The following is a 20,170-nucleotide window of genomic DNA, read 5'->3' on the forward strand; positions in this document are numbered from 1 at the left end:
TCAGCCTGAGCACCATCAAGAGAGATCATCAACTGCGTGTCGTCAGCGTAGTTAATCACGCTGACGCCGTGAGTCTTGATGATGCTTATCAGGGGTTGCATATATATATTGAAAAGTATGGGACTAATAGCAGACCCCTGTGGGACTCCATGTGGGACTTTGACAGCCTCTGACTGATATGGAGGGATGGCTACTGCCTGCCATCTGTCCACCAAGTAGGAGCGAAACCAGTCCAGCGCTGCTCCTCCGACTCCGATGTTCCTTAATCTAGTCAGCAGGATGTCATGACTCACCGTGTCGAATGCGGATGCGGCGGACAGGTCCAGCAATATTAAGGTTGCTGAATTTCCCCTGTCCGTCCGCATTCGTAGGTCGTCCAGAACTGTCAGCAGGGCTGACTCAGTTCCGTGAGCTGGTCTAAATCCAAATTGCTCCTCTTCCAGGATGTCGTTGGTTTCCAGGAAGAGGGCTAAAGACCTGCTGACCCACCGCTCTAAAATTTTTATGGGATATGGCAGGAGCGAAATAGGTCGGTAGTTTTTTTGGCAGTTTGGGTCGGAGTTTGGCTTCTTTAATAGTGGAGTGACAATCGCCAATTTCCAGTCTTTTGGTACGGTGCTTGTGTTGAGAGATTGGTTGCACAGCTGATGCAGTACTGGAAGGATTTCATCTCCGAACTCCTTTACTATTTTGTGGGGTAAAGGGTCCAGAGGGGATCCTGATGTCGTGTTGAGGGTTATTCCTATGAATTCTTGCTCTGTGGGGGTCTCAAAATTTTTCAAGAAGGCCTTTAATTGTGGACACCTTGCACTATCCTCATTAGTCTCCCTACTCTCCGAGAGGCTGTTACTATTATCCAGCAGCGGAGGGGTCGGTACATCTTTCATTCCCTCTACGATTTTGGTAGTTTTCTCCTGGAAGAATGATGCTATACCGTCACATAGTTCTTGTGAGGGCTTAATTAGGCTATTCGCACAGGCAGGATGGGATAGCTCTCTAATAATCCTGAAGGTGTCACGGGATTGATTGGAACTATTTAATATTAAGTCTGCAAAGTAATTAGCTTTGGCAGAGGAGATTTCTTTCTTGTATTGTACAATAGTAAGTCGCCATAATAATTTCTCCTGTTCCAAATAATTTTTCCTCCAGAGCTTCTCCGCCTTTTTACAAGCGTTTTTTAATTCTTTCAGCTTATCTGTATACCAGGGCACAGAGGGTTTTCCTCTTTTCCTGATGGTTTTCAGGGGTATGATATCGTCAAGTTTCTTAGTTATCTCTTTACACAATGAGAGATAATTTGTAGAGACATCGTTCTCTGGGTTGAACGAAGTTCCGACATGACCGAAATCAGATTTTCCTTCCTTTTTCCTTTTCTGCAGGCCCTTCCAATTACGACCGATAAAAGACCTGGTCTGTACATTTGTAGGTCCTGTGTTAACCAATGTGTGAATCTTAAATAGGAGAAGATGGTGGTCTGACCAGTCTACTGAAAGGGAAGTGCCCATGGTAATTAAATCCTCTGCAGCGAATATTAAGTCCAGTATGTTTCCTTGCTTATGTGTAGGGGTAGTTATCCATTGTTTCAGCCCCAAATTATTACAAGATTGAGTAATATTAAGAAAGGCTGTTTGAAGTTGGTCATTGTCCCAAAGGTTAAAATCTCCCAAAACCAACAATCTACTATGAGAGATTGATATATTGTTAATAACCGTAAGCAATTCCTGCTGTTGTGTAGCATTAATATGCCCTGGTGTCCTGTAACAAATTAGGCCCGTGAGGCAGTGGCCAGAGTCATGTTTAATTGAAACTCCAAGGATTTCAGCACATGAGACTGTATCAACATCCAGGTAAGCAATATTTAGTTCCTCCTTGAAAATGATTCCTACTCCTCCTCCCCGTCCTATATTCCTAGGTTTATGAATAATCTTGTATCCCACAGGACATGCTAGCCCTAGTTCTGATTCCATTCCCGCAGCAATCCATGTTTCGGTTAGAAATAAAATGTCTAAGTTGTTAGTCTCAATCAATAACTGTATTTCAGTGGCATGTTTCGGGAGGGATCTGACATTTAGTAATCCGCTACTTCATTTTCCCTTACTTATATGCTTGGATCCGGCATATATTGACGGAATAGGCCTGTTGTCAGGGAGCAAATTGGGTTTCAAGAAAGATCTAGGCGGGAGGGGATTAATGTTTGGCAGATGCCCTTGGCAGTTAGGACAGGGGTTCTTGTCCTCATATACTATGTTTGGGGCAAGGCGTGGGCAGTCGGCAATATCTGCCAGCTAGTTCAACTGCATGAGAGTTTCCCTACTGTATCTAAGAGCCTCATAGTCTGGAACTGATCGGTCAAGGGGGGGTGCCCCTTGCCCGGTCTCGGCGCGGACGAGCGCAGACGAGCTTGCCTTAAGCGCGCCTTCGGCGCGCAATCTTCGCGCCCGCTGAGCTCGTCCGCTGCGCTTCTGGTAAGGACACATGTTTTATAGTGCTGGAAATTGGAAGCTAAAGGGGCGTGGCTATGGGTGTAGGGCGTGCCTCAGGAGACCGGCCAATATCGTGGGTGCCCAGGGAGGTCCCCGCCAGCGTCCGCGTTCGATCGGCTGAGCGAAAGGTTTTGGTGCAAATACGCTGCTAAAATACACAATATTACACAAATAAAGTTTAAAACAGTCTAGTCCCTGCTCCCGGCTGTGCCTCAGGAGGATTCAGCTGTTAGACGCCGCGCTTGCAGTCAGCGCGCGTTTTAACACAAAGGGGGCGTGGCTATGGGTGTAGGGCGTGCCTCAGGAGACCGGCCAATAGCGTGGGTGCGCAGGGAGGTCCCCGCCCGCGTCAGCGTTCGATCGGCTGAGCGAAAGGTTTTGTGCTTCTTCAGCCACTTCTAATATAAGTGCTAAAGGGCCCAAGATATCCAAAAGTTGGTCTTGACATTGTTTTAGGTACCACTTTAGACCAGCTGTTCCGCGCCTGTGTTCGAGCGCTTCGCGTGTGGGTAGGTTGCAAGCCAGGGTCTGCACTGCAAACAGGGTACCTTCCCTATTGTGCTGCCCCACGGGAACAGACTGCGAGGCCCATTAGGGACTTCTATTAGGGTTTTCCCTTCAATGCAGAACCTCCCGGTATGCCCCTTTACAGACCCTGAGAGGTTGTATTGCTTCATTTTCACTTGTATATTGTTCACTGTGCAGTACTTACTGTTTTAGGTCCTGAAGAATTGTGTTATTAAGCAAGAAACATGTCGACCTGATCAGAGGGTCGAGGTAGTTTCCCTGTGCCCGCTACAGCCTCTATCTCCCCTCCCACCTTTTATTCAAGGGAATCAGTCACGCCAATAAAAATCTTTGTGAATTGACTCACCTTTTTTAATCTCACACTCCCCACTAGACTACACCCTTATTTCTCCCCCTCACATGCACTCAACCGTTGGCCTGAACTGAAGATCTCCGACAAAGAGCGCCCTTGTGGCGCCCGTCAGGCATTGCAGCGCCAGCCTGTCGAGGAGCAAGAGGCCAATGATGAAGCATGACATCTAGCTTCCTGGGTGTGTGAGGCCTCTGAGTTCTAACAAGGGAGCCCTTCGCTCCCTGACTCTACCCACTTTAGGTTACACACTCCTTGTCCCCTCCTTTTAGCACTCTTGGGGAACTTTGTACTTTCTGTGCTACACCACTTTATACCTTATCTGGGCTCTTTATCTGGTAAACATCCTTTACAACGCGGTGTTCACACCGCGCGTCCTTTACTACGCAGCCATTACAACGCAAGACGTTACTACGACTTGCGCTGGAGGGCGCTCTAGTTAAAGGAATAGTTTGATTTTCTATTTCAACACCTTCCCTACTGTTACGTGGGCTGGAGTTGGAATAGAAAATTAAACTAATCCACAATCCAGCGCCCTCCAACGCAAGTCGTTGTAACGACTTGCGTTGTAATTGCTGCGTCGTAAAGTACAGCAATCATTTTGATCACGTTGTACTGACGCACATCCCTTTATCTGATCTGAACAGGAATGTTATTAGCTTTGGATCTAGGTTGGGTGTATGACACACCGTATCATCTATCACTGGCCTAGGGTATTTGCCCGCATCAGATTCCGATGCTGCTTCTCATGGGGTTTTCTCACTCACTGTTTTATCAATTTTGCTAAGTGTGTCAGAGGCCACCACGCAGAGCTACGTAGGTGACATATGGCATCTAGGCTAAACATAGCCTTCCTGTGAGGATCCTTCAAGTGCCTTGTAAGTCGTCGTGTAGGCCCACAAAGGTATCTAAACCTTCATCAGGATCAAACTCATACCATTGAAGAAGCTTGAGGGTAGAGGGTCACTGAAGTGGTTAGAGGGTTTCAGAGTAGTAAGCAAGTTGAGAATAGAGCATTCATCATAGGGAGTGAATTGGCTCCAGCAGGCGTTATTTTTGGATGAAATTCCTATGTCAGGCAGAGGCTGGAGTGGAGTGAGTTGGCTCCAGCAGGCGATAGCTTTGGATGAGGGAACAATGGCAGGTAGAGGATGAGGTGGAGGAGGGGAAGTAGGGTTAGTTGGGCGAAGGAAAGTAGGTTGTTTGCTTTGCAGAGCTCGTAGTTCATTTTCAATCTTCATAGTTTTCTCAAGGAATAAAGAGGCAAACACTTCACAAGTTGGCTGCGTAGGTGCCTGCGATGGCAGAAGGGTGGGAAGGTGGTTGGATTGGAGTTTGATTAGTTCAAAAAGTTTTTTGGTCTGCTTCTTGCATTATCTAGTTGGCTTCTGAAAAAGTTCAATTTTGCCCTCTTGATATGTTTGTTGTAAGCGCTTCTAGTTCTCAGGAGCATGAGGAGTTCTGGGGACGGAGATCCTCTCCAGGATCGTTCAGCATCTCTAAGATTGCATCTCTCTAAATTTAAGCAATCGTTGAGCCAAGGTTTGGAGTCTTTGGAGGACTGTAATTTCAGTTGTAGAAGGACAACGGAGTCTAGGATACTCAACTACTGTTGTAATGTTCCATGACGTCCTGTACCTCGGATATGTCAGTAGGAGGCAGCAAGGTGTTATTACTGATGGAGATCAGGTCATCCAATTTTGAGTTTCGAAGAGATCGTTTCCAGAGCTTGGGATTCTTGTCTTGTGGTCTTTTCTTGGACAAGAGTTTGATGATGTGGAAGAAGATATAGTGATGATCAAACCAGTCACACAGGGCAATCGAAACCAATTGAACAGCATTTGGTTTAGCTTTAACAAGGTCCAGGATCGAGCCTAGGGTGTGTGTAGGACTATCACATATTTGAACTAGGTCGAAGTCCGCATGGAAGGTTTTGAGAGTCCAATGCCTTGTCATCATTATTGGCATCGAAAATATCCTCCAGGCTGAGTGAGTCCGGGTTCTCTCTTGTGCCGCTGAGAACAACACTCCTTGTGCCAATATGCACGTCACTGTATCTTATAGAGCTGAGGCTTCCCCAGTCTTTTGTAGCTCTAAGGCTACCACTCGTGGAGGTCAGGGGTTCTTCCCTGCTTGTCCTTGACTTAGTATTCAGGGGTTTGTTCAGCTGCCTTGTCTTTCTTAGGGCCTTTCGGCCCTCTTTTGGGTTTGCGTGTCTGTCTTCGGACTCCACCGCTTCTTTGATAGAGGTCTTTAGCCCCTCTTCAAAGGACGTCCTAAACATCTCTTCATATATCTCTAGCTGAGGGGTTTCCCTATCCTCAACTATACCACTACCTAATAATCAGTGATATACACTATCTAAAACTTGAGCCTAAAGACAATAAACATTAACTAATATTATTTGAAACTTAAACCAATTTTTCAATAATTAACCAACCTACAAATCCAAATTTAAACTTTCAAATATTGGACAATCTTCTAATAAACCCCTTTCTTTTTTTTAAATGATATTTTCTTCCTAAATGGGTGGGAAGCAGGGGATACCCTAGTAACAGGATAGATTGTAGAAATAAAATCAGTAACTTCACAGGAGAAAGAAAGCAGCACTACTAATCAGCTGACAGTCAGTTCGGAACACCAACAGCTTAAGAGCAACTGGAGATCACCTTTGAAACAAAGGCATTGTTATGGCAGCCAGTTATGTTTTTGTATCCCAATACAAAATGGCAGCTGGATTCCAAACAAGTTTCCATTGCTTTTACCCCATTTTACGTGCAATTGCTGAAGGTTTCATCATCGCGGCCAGGCTCATTGTAAATATTCGATCGCAGTTGAAATACTCACTGATGCTGCCAGGCTCCCCGCCTGAAACACTCACCGCCGCAGCATGGACTCATCAAAATGGGGAAGACAGCATGTGCACATGTGGCCGACTTTATTTTCCCTGGGGCATGGGAGCCATCAGGCCGCGGCGGAGGAGCGCAAGTGTGAGTCAGAGAAACTCTTCGGCACGTCCTATTGCCGAGGCGCCTGCTGGCTAGCAATGGCACAGTTGAACAAAAAACAGCTACTGGCAAGTGCCTGTGCACCTGGATTGTAGTCCCAAATCAACAATTAGGTTGCTATTAGCTCTTATACCCGTATCGCCTTAAAACTACCCTGACACAGATTTAAAAATAACAGTAAAAAAACAGTTAATTAAACCCAAGAAATGAAACCCTACGGGTTACTCCATATATTAGAATACCTCAACCAGAAATTCTAAGCATATATATTAACCATGAGAGGAAAATCCGTTACGCCCACGGATTTTTCGGATTTTTGGGGAATCCGCAATCCGCGTATTTTACGGATTTTCCCACAAAATCCGGGAAAAAAAATCCGCGGACGTAACGGGTTCAAAAGTTGAACCCCCACTCATGTAACTATTTTACAATGGCGCCAGCAACCTGCCAGCGCCGTTGTAAAATAGTTACAAAGTTAGCTTGCACAGGAACCACTAGATAAAACGAAGCAGGTGCTGCTTTATTTTATCTAAGTGCTTCCTGTGCAAGCTAACTTTGTAACTATTTTACAACGGCGCTGGCAGCTTGCTGGCGCCATTGTAAAATACTACAGCAGCTCACTCAAGGGACCCCTGCGCCCTTCGGGGCGATTGCATAGTAACACACACATGGTCGCTCGAACTAGTTGATGCTCAAATTCAGTGACTCATTCATTAGCCCAAAAACAATCGTGAGCGTCGTCGAGGCTGGACAGGTGTGCCTTCTTCCCAAATCTACCGTGGAAAATCAGCTGTGATGCTGGATAGACTTTGCATCCTTGACTTTCACGAGCGCAATACCCATGAGTAGGCACATTGTGTCTGCACGGGTTTCTGCACGTTCGCGAGCGTTTTGTACAATAAAACCCTCGCGAACTTGCAGAAACCCGTGCGAACACAAAAACAAAAAAAATACGCTAGGATCCGCGGATTTTGCGTATTTTCGAAATACGCAAATCCGCAAATCCGCGGATTGCCAATACGCAAAATCCACTCGCCCCTAAATTATATATACTGATAGTATATATAAAAAAAATGAATCAAATATTTTTTTATAAAAGGTATAGATCCATTAATAGTAAAGAAAAGTACTTACCTGTTGAGGGAGCAGCTAATTAAGATCATATATACAGTTTTGTGATTCCAGAATTGAGCTTTTTAGTTTGTGATGTGTTTAAATTATTTAAGTGCTGCATGTGAGGGCAGTAATAAAGGTATATGCATAATGATAGCCACCGGTCTTGTTATGAAATGAAATTTAAAATGGTGGTTCAGCTTAAAGAATGTAAATACCTTGAACTATTGCAAAAGAGGAATAAGTGGACAAAAGGCTCAATGGGAAGTTTAAAATATCATCAAAGAAAGTTAAAGGATGTGCTAGTTTTGTTTCATGTTAACAATAACTAATGCATTAAACACTTTCATGCTTTCAGTGTTTTTAAATTATTCATAATTCCTAAATGAGCTTCTAAATAGAAGTCTGTTGTTATTTAATCATCTGCTTCTGATATCTCTTGGTACTGCCCTTTTCTACCTCTTGTTTCCCCCTCCTACTCCTATATGTTGGTTCTTTCCCATTCAGCTGGACAGTTTACTATATATAAATATGGCATCTTACCTCTTCTCAGTAAAAACCTAGCTAATGTTCTGGTGGTCTAATGCTGGTGATGTCTTAAGCAATTAAAGAACTTAAAAACTCAGGTATCACTCTCTGCCTCTTCATAACAAAGTACTTTAATTGAACTTCAGTATCTTAACTTTAATAGCTGGTTCCATCAAATGATCAGCATGCTAACTGTTTCAGACCATGACATACAAAAAGAGAAGAATCCAGACTAAACAACCCTAGTGGATAGTATGAGATGTGCTTTAATAAACTAGCAAGGCTGCTGAAAGTCACAAGATGCATAAAATGGAGACATTTTAAGACTGCCTATGGAGAAAATGGCATACGGAATCCGACGGCACAAACACAAAGTGATGGGTGGAATGCTTGAATTTATCTCTGCTACCTGAAATTGCTTGAACCATTTCACAGTCCACTGATTTTTTTCTCAAGGGATCACTCTAGGTAGAGACCAGAGATATGCAAATCAATCTTGGTCCTGCTCCAGTGGAAATATTCCAGCCCAAACTTCAAGATCAGGTCCTCTCTGAACTGGGAACACAAGGAACCCTGGACGGGTTTGCCCTTCTTAAGGCTCATAAGCCAGGTATAGCTTGGTTCCAGTGGGTATTGGCACATGGCCCACGTCTGGGAATACCCGCCGCACTTAGGGCATAAACTGCTACAACAATAAAGTGATGGATGGAATAGTTGGATTAATCTCAGCCACCGGCAATTGCTCAGTGCCGCATCCTAATCAATTGTTTCTCACTCGCAAATAACAGCACCAATTGTCAAGAATATCATAATGATACACATCTCTGCTTAAAAATCTCTTCTGCTTCTGACAGCCAGTGCCTGAAACACTGCGTTCACATCATCCAAACATGGATGCCCAGTGCCTCCCTGAAGCTCAACGCAACCCAGACATAATTCCTGTCAAGAAACAGTGCAAACTTTGTTCCATTACATGAACCATGAGAGATTCAAACCTCAACTTTCACCAACTGCCATGTCACTTAGATTCACCTTGGACACCAACCTAACTCTCAAAGAACACAGGGGCATATTATCAAGCCGGTGCGATAACATTATCGCCGCTTTATCGGCCGAAAACGGCCGATAAAGCGGCGATAATGGGCTTGATAATATGCTCTATGGAATTCCAATCGAAGCCCATGTTAGATGTCTTCACATCTAACATGGGCTTCGATTGGAATTCCATAGAACATATTATGTTATGTTATGTTATGTTATGTTAACCAAAATTTCTTGAGCGCACAGCTGCCCCAGCTAAGGGGCGTCCCGGCGCTATACCTGAAAAGTAACATAACCAACAGACCAGCAAAGACACAGCTAATACGGCAAGGGGAAAAGATGCGTCTTAACAGCTTTCCTAAAAGCGAGGAGAGTGTCCAGAGAGCGGATGTGGACAGGGAGGGTATTCCACAATTTGGCGGCCATCACCCTAAAAGAGCGGCCCCCCAATCTACATTTTTGGAACCGTGGAACAAGTGCCAGATCTAGGCCAGCAGAGCGAAGGTTTCGCGATGGAATGTACAAAGTCAGAAGATTCTGAAGGATGACAGGAGTATCAGTTTTCAAAATTTTGTACGCGAAACACAGACTCTTGAACTCTACACGCCTGATTACAGGTAACCAGTGTAGTTTACAAATTGTAGTGCGAGCAGAGCAGAAGCGAGGCAGACCAACCAAGGCACGTGCAGCCGCATTCTGTACTCGTTGGAGTCGCTGAACTTCTGCCTGGTTCGCACCCAAAAGCAACGAGCTGGCGTAGTCTAGCCTAGATAGTACGCTGGCTTGGACCACCATCTGACGCGTTGGGGCATCGAAAAATCTTAGGACCGGCCTTAGACCTCGCAAGATGCCGAAGCACGTAGATGCCACCTTTTTAGTGTGACACGCAAAAGTCAGTTTAGAATCCAGCCAGACACCAAGATCCTTCAACTCCGAAACGGGTTTAGGTGGCGATCCCAGCTCCTCAGGCCACCAGTTGTCACCCCACAAATCAGGATGTTTTCCCAAAACCATTACCTCAGTTTTGAGGGCGTTAAGCTGTAAACAATTAAGCGTTAGCCAACTAGCAACAGCCCTCAAGCCAGCCGCAAAATTCAATGCCGGCTGGTTAGAGTCTCCATTAAGGGCTACCGCCAACTGGGTATCGTCGGCGTAAGATACCATAGTGAGACCCCAGCTCTTCGCAACTTCCGCCAACGGTTGGACATAAAGATTGAAGAGCGTGGGGCTCATCGCCGACCCCTGCGGGACTCCTTGGGTGATGGCATGGGACTTAGATCTGAAAGGCGACACTACCACCTGAAAGGATCGCTCCGAGAGGAATGACCGGAACCAGTCAAGCGCCCTGCCTGTGATGCCGGCTTCACTCAGCCTGCGGACCAGGATGGTATGAGATACAGTGTCAAAAGCGGCACTAAGGTCCAAAAGGACCAGCGCCGCCGTTTGACCTGCATCTAGTACAGAGCGGAGATGTTCTACCATATAAAGGAGCGCCGTCTCTGTACTATGTTCCGGTCTGAAACCATTCTGGGATGGATCAAGTAGGTGTGCAGAGGCCAGATGTTTAGTTAGGATGTTATTAACATGTGCCTCTGCGATCTTTGCTACCCACGGGAGAAGGGAGATTGGTCGATAGCTCTCCGCCTTCAACGGGTCCAATCCTGGTTTCTTAATGATAGGTCTAACACAGGCAACCTTCCAACTAGATGGCACTATCCCAGTGGTGAGGGACTGCTCCACAAGATGAAGAATAGGAGGAAGGCAGATGGACGCCGAGTCCAAAAACTGAGCTGGCTTCAAAGGGTCGTCAGGAGAGCCTGATTTAACCTTGGCCGTTAAGAGGGTAAACTCTTGTTCCGAAGGTGTGGGAAGAATAGCCAAACACTGAGAGGTACGTGATGTCAGAATCGTACCCTCAGGATCCACTTTGGGGAAAGAGCGATAGATGGCATTAACTTTTTCCACAAAGAAGCTAGCTAACAACTCACAGTGTGCCTGAGAACATATTTCAGTAGCTGGAGATCTATTAGCTGCAAGCTCCTTCAGAACTTTGAAGATCAGTTTAAATGGATTGGAGCTTGCCTGAAATTCCCGAGCATAATAATCCGCTCGAGCCCGGCAAACAGCTCTGTGGTATGCTTTTAGCTTAGCCAAGTAGCATATTTTAAGACTTTGGTCATAATTCTTCCTCCAGGCTCTTTCTGCCTGTCGGCAGGTAGTTTTAACACATCTAAGCGTCTCAGAGTACCAGGGGCTAGGTTGGGAGGATCGGATTTTAGACCAACTGGCCGGTATCAGTGCATCAAGCGCCTTGATAATCCAGGCGCAGAATGTTTTATACCCCATAGCTATGTCATCCGTTTGGACCAGGGGTGAGGAGGTCAAGAATTGATGGAACTCTTCCAACTTGAGCTTTTTCCAGGGACGCCTAAAAGATGTTTTCTCTGGGTTCCCAGCAGGGCGTGCCTCCGATGAAACAGTAAGCTCAATAAGATGGTGATCGCTCCATCCGATAGGCCTGGGGGGCAAGACCTCGGCCAATTGCAAGTTGGCAAAGACCGGGTCTAAGATATGACCACCCTCATGAGTCGGATGACAAATCAATTGAGGTAACTGCACTGCTTCAAGGTCATCCAATAAACTTCTAACCGCTGGAATCTCCGACGCATCCAGGTGTATATTTAGGTCACCAATGATGGTAAAATTAGAGGAGGACAAAGAAAGAGAGCTTACCAGCTCGTGAAGGGCCTTCCTAAAAGCACAGTCACTCCCAGGGGGGCGGTATATCAAAAGACCAGACATAGTTTGGTTTTGACTAATGCCAATGGAAAAGTGGGCACATTCCGCAGCCGGCAAATCCCTGGGTTTCCAGGTACAGGTGTAGCAGGTTTTAAAAGCCACCGCAATCCCACCTCCTCTCCCCTTACGGTTTAGAGTATGGATGGCATAGCCCGGAGGGAGGGCCAGATTAACACTGGCCGTATCCTCATCCCTTAGCCATGTCTCTGTCATAAAGAAGACATCAGGGCCTTCTGATAAGATAAGATCGAAAATATCTTGATGGTGCTTTGACAGTGATCTGACATTAAGATGCCACACTTTTATGGCACTTGGAGGGAGAGGTTCTTTCCTCCGGTGTACCCTTACCTGACTAGGTGGCATCATAGGTACAGGTAATTCCCACCGGCCACACGGACAGTTATAAGGCCCGCAAAGAGGATGTTGAAGTGCGCCCGAGCATGGAGGCAGACAGCGTCTCAACAGGCGTAGAGCCTGGCTAGAGTATTGCAACGCCATACTACTGCCCGTTGGAGTCCAACCACGTCTCACACGTCCTTAGCGCGGACGGGCGCAGACGGGCAGGACTCTGGCACGACTCCGGCCACGTGAGGACGCGCCCGCTGCGCGATCCCGCTGCGCTAGGGAGGAGCTTTAAATAGGCGTTCACACGCCTGCACATGCGCACTAACGCGCTGGCGGATGGAAGCGCCTCAGCCCCCTCGCCCCACTCCAAAATGTCGGCCAGACAGAGTCTCCTACCCCAGGATCAAATCCGCCAAAACGGCGGTGCGGGGACCATTTAAAGTGCAAGTTAGAGGGCAGTGCAAGAAATGTTAAAATTGGTGAGTTTAAAAATTACAGTTTTTCCAGCGTGCGCGCAAAGCGCTGTCGCAGCAATCCGCGATCAGCTTACCTGTCAGGGGAGAGTATCCACAGGGACTCGCCCTAAATAGGCGTTCACACGCCTGCACATGCGCACTAACGCGCTGGCAGATGGAAGCGCCTCAGCCCCCTCGCCCCACTCCAAAATGGCGGCCAGACAGAGTCTCCTACCCCAGGATCAAATCCGCCAAAACGGCGGTGCGGGGACCATTTAAAGTGCAAGTTAGAGGGCTGTACTGGAGGCTCAACACTTCATCTAACCTGCCACTGAGCCATTGGCAAAAGGCTGAATGCACTGGGCGGAAAAGATCAGATTCGCTGCCACAACAGCAGTTAATGTGCCACTGGATTCAAACTAGCCTGGCTGATGAATGGTGACATACCCGAAACTGGTCCCAGGATGCTTGTTTCCGGTCCAGGGAGGGCCTGGCTTGGCAGTTCGGTCTGGACTGTTCCCATGAGGCACAGGGTCAAAACTGATTTGCATATGACTGGATCCAAACTAGGGAGGTGTAATGGGCAAAAGAATGATGGATTTTACCCAGATCTCTTGACTGGGGGAGTATGTTTGAATCATTCAGCATTCCGTCCATCATTTGTTGCAGTTACACAACAGCAAGCCTGGCACAATCCACCTGCAGGGTGGGTTTCGCACATCACTACCTCCAATCACAGCATCCACCTCTCAGGAGCAGCTCCACAGTAGACTGTATAACTGCTAAACTGGTTCCCTCTAGTGTCTGCAGACCTTCTGTGTGCAGGTCTGCTAAACTAAATGCATAATTAACACAGAAAAGGAACACCACAACAGAACGGACGAGTTTGGGTCTTCCAATGAAATTATAAAAATGATGGGAAAAAATGGCAGAGCGAGAGAAAGGGAACGAGAGAGACAAATAAAAAGAACTAGTAGAATAGGGAAATGAAAAGAAAAAATAAGGAGGTTAAAAAGAAAGATGGGTGAAGGAGGCAACAAAGAAGTAATGAAGGGTTAAAGGAAGTGTGGGAGTCAGTATAGGTGAAATCTAGGCTGTAAGGAAGGTAGGATGAAGGGCGTAAATAGGCATTAAAACATTGGAATGTTGGGAGCTACATTGAAGACATCAACATTCCAATCAACAAAGGCCTAACGGAGCGCGAGGGGATTTCAACCCCCCTCGGCCTCCATGAGGCCTTTGTTTTACAAATTAGAACATTCTGTCCACTAGGGCAGAATGTTCTAATAGCCTTAGAGCTCTCTGTAGCAGGTTCTACCGACCATTAAAGGCCAGTTCCCTTGTTAAAAGCCATCACCTTTGGCTTGGGCCATTAACACTGGAGTGGGCCATTAATGGCCGGTAAGGGCTCTAAGGCTATAATGAGTAGTAGGAGGAAGGGTAAAAGAAAAGAAAGATGAATGGTTGGAAAGCTACAGGATATATGGAAGGGTGAATTGCTGCATGGATGGATGTACCGGTGAAACAGTGAATTTATGAACAAATAAAGGGATGGGTCTGAGGTTAAAGGTTGGATAGATAGGCAAAAAATGGATAGGTGAAGGGCAGATGGAAGGCATGGAAGGATCAAAAGATGAATTGGTGAAACAATGCATGAATGGACGGGTGAAATGATGGGGCAAAGCATGGATAGATCAAGTAATGACGATGGATGAGTGCAAAGATGAACGGATGGTTGAAGATGAAAAGATGGATGAAAGGTTGGATGCAAGGATTGCTGGGTGGATAATGAATGATTGATGCAAGGGTGGATGGATGGAAGATGAAAGATAGAGGAAGATATAGACTAGTGGGACGAAATTTGAAAGGAACGGTGAAAGGCTAATTGGGTAAAATGAATGCTGGAAGGAAAGATGGATGGGGAAATGATGGACGAAACAGTAAATGGACAGGCAGAAGAGTAAAATGATGGATTAAAGAAAAAAACTAAAGGGCATAGTGATGCTGTGTTTTCAATACTGGCTTCGCCTTATTTACAAGGCACCGTTAAGACACTTAACATGGTTTAATGCTGCCTTGTAAATAAGGCACCCTTTCACGCTGTACTTAACATGAAAGGGGAGGGCAATGGGTATTGCGGTGGGTGTTCCACCGCAACACCCATTGATTTTTACGCTGCCACCTATTTACAAGGGTGGCGCCAATAGGAGGCAGCGGCAAAATTAAGACCAGGGTAAACCTGTTCTTAAACAGGCGAAACGAGGAGAAATGCTTTATTTCTTCTCGCTTTTGCTGTTTCCATATTTCCATGTGTGCTGCCTTGTGTAGCACACACAGAAACAGAAAAATGCCATCGAATGAATAATGGAATGAAGACTTGGTTGATGGCAGATAGAGAAAAGATGAACAGAAAGGTGAAAGGATTGAAGATTAATTGCTTTCTCGGCCTGCCTGAAACATTTATGCTCAGGCTTCAATAGATCCAAAATACAGCCGTAAGGTTAGCTCTTGGAATGAGTAAATTCAAGTACATCACTAAAGTGATATTATGTTTTGTAATATACCCCAATATAGGCCTGGGCAGTCATCTAACCTTTCACCTACATTTTCCCAGCCATTGTACTACAAAACAGCTTGTGGTATTGAACGTTTACCTAGTTAAGGTGATGCATAAATGTCGTGTGGACAGAGACGTTTTAAGGCATGGGCAAAGGGGGCTCTGGCCCAGGGCCCCCATCTTTCCAGGGCCCCATCATTAAGCATCCACGACAGTCCCAGACAGTGGCCACTACACACCTACACAATATGAAAAGGGGACACCCAGGTCTTCAATATCTGGTAAATATTCAGAGGCTTTGCACTGAAGGGGGGGTCCCTGAAGGACTGGGAGCCCCTTAAAGGTTTTTTGAGCCAACAAATAGGTTTGTTGATAATCAGACTAGAGCTGCTGAGGGGTTTTATGATCTGAAAATGGATAATAAGCTCAGAATTGTTCTGAGCAGGGGGCCCCCAAATAATGTTTAGCCCAGGGCCCCCAAAATCCTTAAGATGTCCCTGCGTGTGGATTCTCAGAATCACAGTAGGATTACCATCTTATGCATAATAACTGTATAATGGTCATCCCTTTCGTCATCCTCGGCCAACATGACACAGCAAGGTAGAACCCCTGTGGGTATTTTTTTGGTGTATATACACTATATCTTTGCTGGGGCAGGCAGAGGAGAAAGACTTCCATGCTGACACACTGACGCAAGACGCTGAGGTTCCTGCATGCAGACACTCCAGCTTACAGTGGTCTGACATCCATCGCAGGGTGGCCATCTCAAGACCAATATGGGGTCCCACAGTCTCTCACTTCAGGTAATGGGGTTGGCTTCAGTCCAGGGAGATTCTTGGCTCTACACCTACATACATGCTAGGTACATCTAGTTGGGGTTGCATTGTAAGAGTACGCATTATTAATGTCATGTATTTATATAGCTGCCCATATTCATTGTTTTAGCACTATGGTAGGGATCTACCATCCTTTTACTCTGTTGGTGCTTATAATCATTTGTATCTGTTTCTGTCTTATGGTTGATTCAGCACCCGTACTTTACACTAAAATGACGCTTGTTCAACGAATGCTTATGAAAAACGTCCCCACGTTTATTCTGTATATCTCTCCGAGACAAAGTGAGCACGAGTGACTGAGCGAAAAGTACTGTATTGTTTCCACGATCCCAGATGGGACCAGGAATTTACGCTCCCAAACAACAGCAAGAGCAAGAACTACCCGTGTGAAAACAACAAGGATGGGCGGACGGGCCTTCTCCCACCTGGCGGCGACCAGCTGGAATGAGCTGCTCGTGAATCTTAGACTGACGAACTGCTACCTGTCCTTCAGGAAGCAATTGAAAACATTTCTCTTCCCCAAGCTTGATTAAAACAAGGATCCTATTATCTGCCTATCATTGACATTCACTACTGCCATTACAGCGCCGTGATATCCTACTCAGGATGATTGTTAGCGCTTTATAAGCACCATTAACATTAACATTACCATTGTCATGTTCGAAAGTTGCCAAGGACTATTCTCTCCTTGGTAAGAGGAGTTTTTTAGTGGCACTGTGAGCTAGCTGGTATACAGTCTATGTTGTCTAAATGCGCAGATCATATATAGGTTTATAGGAACTACACAACAGTGAGCTATATATTTGACTGGCTTCCAACTATGCAAATGGTACTTTTTAAAGCTTAATGTCTAGGCAATAGAGCGATAAATGGTTTGGTGACCTTGCTTTTATGACTTATGTTATAAAATATACTTCTGGCCATGTTTTGCCATCTGCATTGGAGTTTAGGACTATTGTGGATTTCATAGTCTTTCACAAGAGTTTAAAAACTTAGGGCCAGATGTAGGTAGGCATTTACCGGTCGGTAACGGCCGAATTCGGCCGTTACTGACCGGTAAATGCAATTTGAGATGTAGGGCCCTGTATTTTACAGACCGATTATGTAAAATACATACTATGCCATGCATGCACACCTATGCCATATGACAGGCAGACCTGCCCTTAGGGCAGGTATGCCTGCCACATGGCACCCGAGCCTCTTTTGGGGGTGCCAGAGGGTGTCAAAGTGACACCCCCTGCACCCTTGTGTCAATCGGTATTTACCGATGCGGTAAATACCGACCGGTAAATGCCCAATCATTCCTATGGGCTTCAAAGCCCATAGGAATGAATGGGCATTTACCGGTCTGTATTTACCGCATCGGTAAATACCGATTGTTTCCGAATCGGTAAATGCACATCTGTATTTACCTACATCTCGGTACTTTTATTTTACCACTTCTTAAATACCGAGTCGGTATGATGCGGTATTAAAGAGGTGGTAAAATAAAATGTACCTACATCTGGCCCATAATGTTTTGAATAAATATATAGATATTTGGAATCCACCTATTAAGATCAATTCAGAATAGTCGTTAAGGCACTGATATTATTTTATTCCTTCTGCATTCTTTCTGAAAGCAACAAGACGCCTCCATGGTGTATCATCCATTCATTCATTGATTCCTTCCTGCATTCATCCATTAATACATTCAGAACTACGCCTATCTTCACCTCAGTGATACACAGGTACAGAAGATGAGAGGATAATACACATGCTCTCATATCAGTGACACACAGGTTTAGAAGTTGCAATGGACCATATATATGCCATCATATCAGTTATGAATATATCAGGACCAAAAAATTTGCCTCGTTTACTGTAGGCCTGGGCTGTGAACTTCGCTCCGTTCGTGGAGTTTTCTGCACTTCGCACTCCACTTAGCTCGCGGAGTGCAGAAAACTCAGCTTCGCGATGTGCAGCAGAGTTTTTTCCCCGCTTATGATCGCGAATGGTAATGGTAAGAAGCAGCAGGAGTACCAGCACAAATTGCAGTCTGCACTGCACTCCGCCACTCGCGGAACTTCGTGAAGTTTTTTTGCAACTTCGCGGAGTTTCACGAACTACGCCCAGGCTACTGATGGTCAAAGGTAAAGAGGGTGTGAGAACCATAGACACAGCATCATATAAATTATGCACACATATTCGGTAGAAGAAAGCCAAACATGTGACTTCTCACCAGTGATGCACCTGCACAGACGGTGTCAGGCCTATACACAGTATCTCATATCAGCAGTGCACATATGTATAGTAGATAGTCATATTGTGCAAACCAATTTAAGACTAACAGAGTACTTTATACATAAAGTTGTACTTTTGCAGTTGCAAAACATGCATTCCTCGAGGCATTTACACCATGGCTATGGATCGGATATAGAAAAGTATAAACTGTATACTGGCCTATGTATATGTGATGCACAATAAAAGACAATATTGCATTTCAAACTCCTGATGAGACACTAATGACTAACAGATACTACAAGTGTAAGGTGCCTTCCCCTTGGCCTGACATCAGTGATGAACAAGTAGATAACGTGTGATGGTCTTACCCTGACATCACTGACACACAGGGATATATGGTCTGAGCACCCCTGAATGGAATCAGTGGTGCATAAAGGCAGATGTTTGTGAGGTTCCCGTCCCCCACCCATGACATTAGTGATGCTCAAGTTAAGAATATGTGCAGGTGTCTATCTGGCCTGATATCCCTTATGAATAAGCTCTAAATATGTTATGGTCACTTCATTTGGTCTGATATCAACAATACAAAGCAAAAAGTGTCACTTGGGTACTTGTCTGAAATCATTATTAGCAGTGCAGAAGAGCAGAGATTGGGAGAATCCTTTCCTTTGGTCTGATAAGAACAAGGCACGGGTGGAGACTCTGACCTGGGGTACATAACATGTTACTTTTCTTTCAAGACCTGATTGATAGTATTTGGGCAAGGGAAATTTTCCTGGGTGGCTGAAAGGGTTGGGGCTGGTTTTCTAGCAGTGCAGCAGTTTTAAAAGCACTGCAAAGTTCCTTGTATATTCAGCAGTTTACCGACAACAATAAAAGTGTCAAGTTAACTCTGGTGATTAATGTACCTGCAGGAGAGAGATGGTAGTTTTGTCTAGTGGCAGGTTTGACTCATCTAAGGTAGCGCAGAGGGTTAGTATACCTCCTGCAAACAGCACGTACCGTGCATTTTAAAGAACAATATTTTATGTGCATGCTCAGTGGGTTACTGTTTTTGTCACAGAGATTCTTTTGTTACTGTGCAGTTCATAATTTACAATTTTGATCTAGCACATTGAGCTATGAACTGCCATTAAAGAGCTGCATGCAAGCTGTATGGTACAAGTTAGAAAGTTATTATTTTTTTACCAGCCTTTCATTATCCTGATGTTGCTAAAAAAGTTTGTTTGGGTAGAAATACATTCTTATAATTAAAGTCAACTGTTAGAAATGGGGGTCTCTAGTTGGCAGAGGTAGGTACCATTGTCCAAATAGGGACCCTTGCTTCTAGTCAGGTTTAGGGGGATACACACTTTAGATAGCCCCTGCTCAACCCCTTTGGTAGCTTGGCACGAGCAGACAGGCTTATCCCAAAGGCAATGAGGAAAGTATTTGTACCAACACTCACAGTAACATAGTGATAACACCACAAATGGACCCCACACCAATTTAGAAAAATAACGTATCTTTATCTAAACTTATCAAGACAAAAACGACAAAAATCTGCCATACAAATATTAAGAAAAATCACATTCAAAAGGTTTTAGCAACTGAGTCCACAGAAAACTATGGATGTGTGATTTCTTGCACAGTACCTGGCGTTGTGACAAAATTCACCAAGCCAAACAGCTGCAGCGATGGGAAGCATTGAAAAACAAAGAGATGTGTTGATTCCTGAGACCTTCGTGGATGCGATGTGACAGTTCTGCTGGGCACAGGGGAGCGTGCGTTGGCTCCGGTCTTTAAGAGGAAGTGATGTGTCGATTCTAAGACAACTCCGACCCGCAGGTGATGTGTCGGGAAAAACTTGACGCACAGGGACGATGGGTGGAAATATGGGATGCGTCGACGAATGATGCAGCAGCG

This window comes from Lissotriton helveticus, chromosome 9 (genome assembly GCF_964261635.1).
Source record: "Lissotriton helveticus chromosome 9, aLisHel1.1, whole genome shotgun sequence".
NCBI lineage: Eukaryota > Metazoa > Chordata > Amphibia > Caudata > Salamandridae > Lissotriton > Lissotriton helveticus.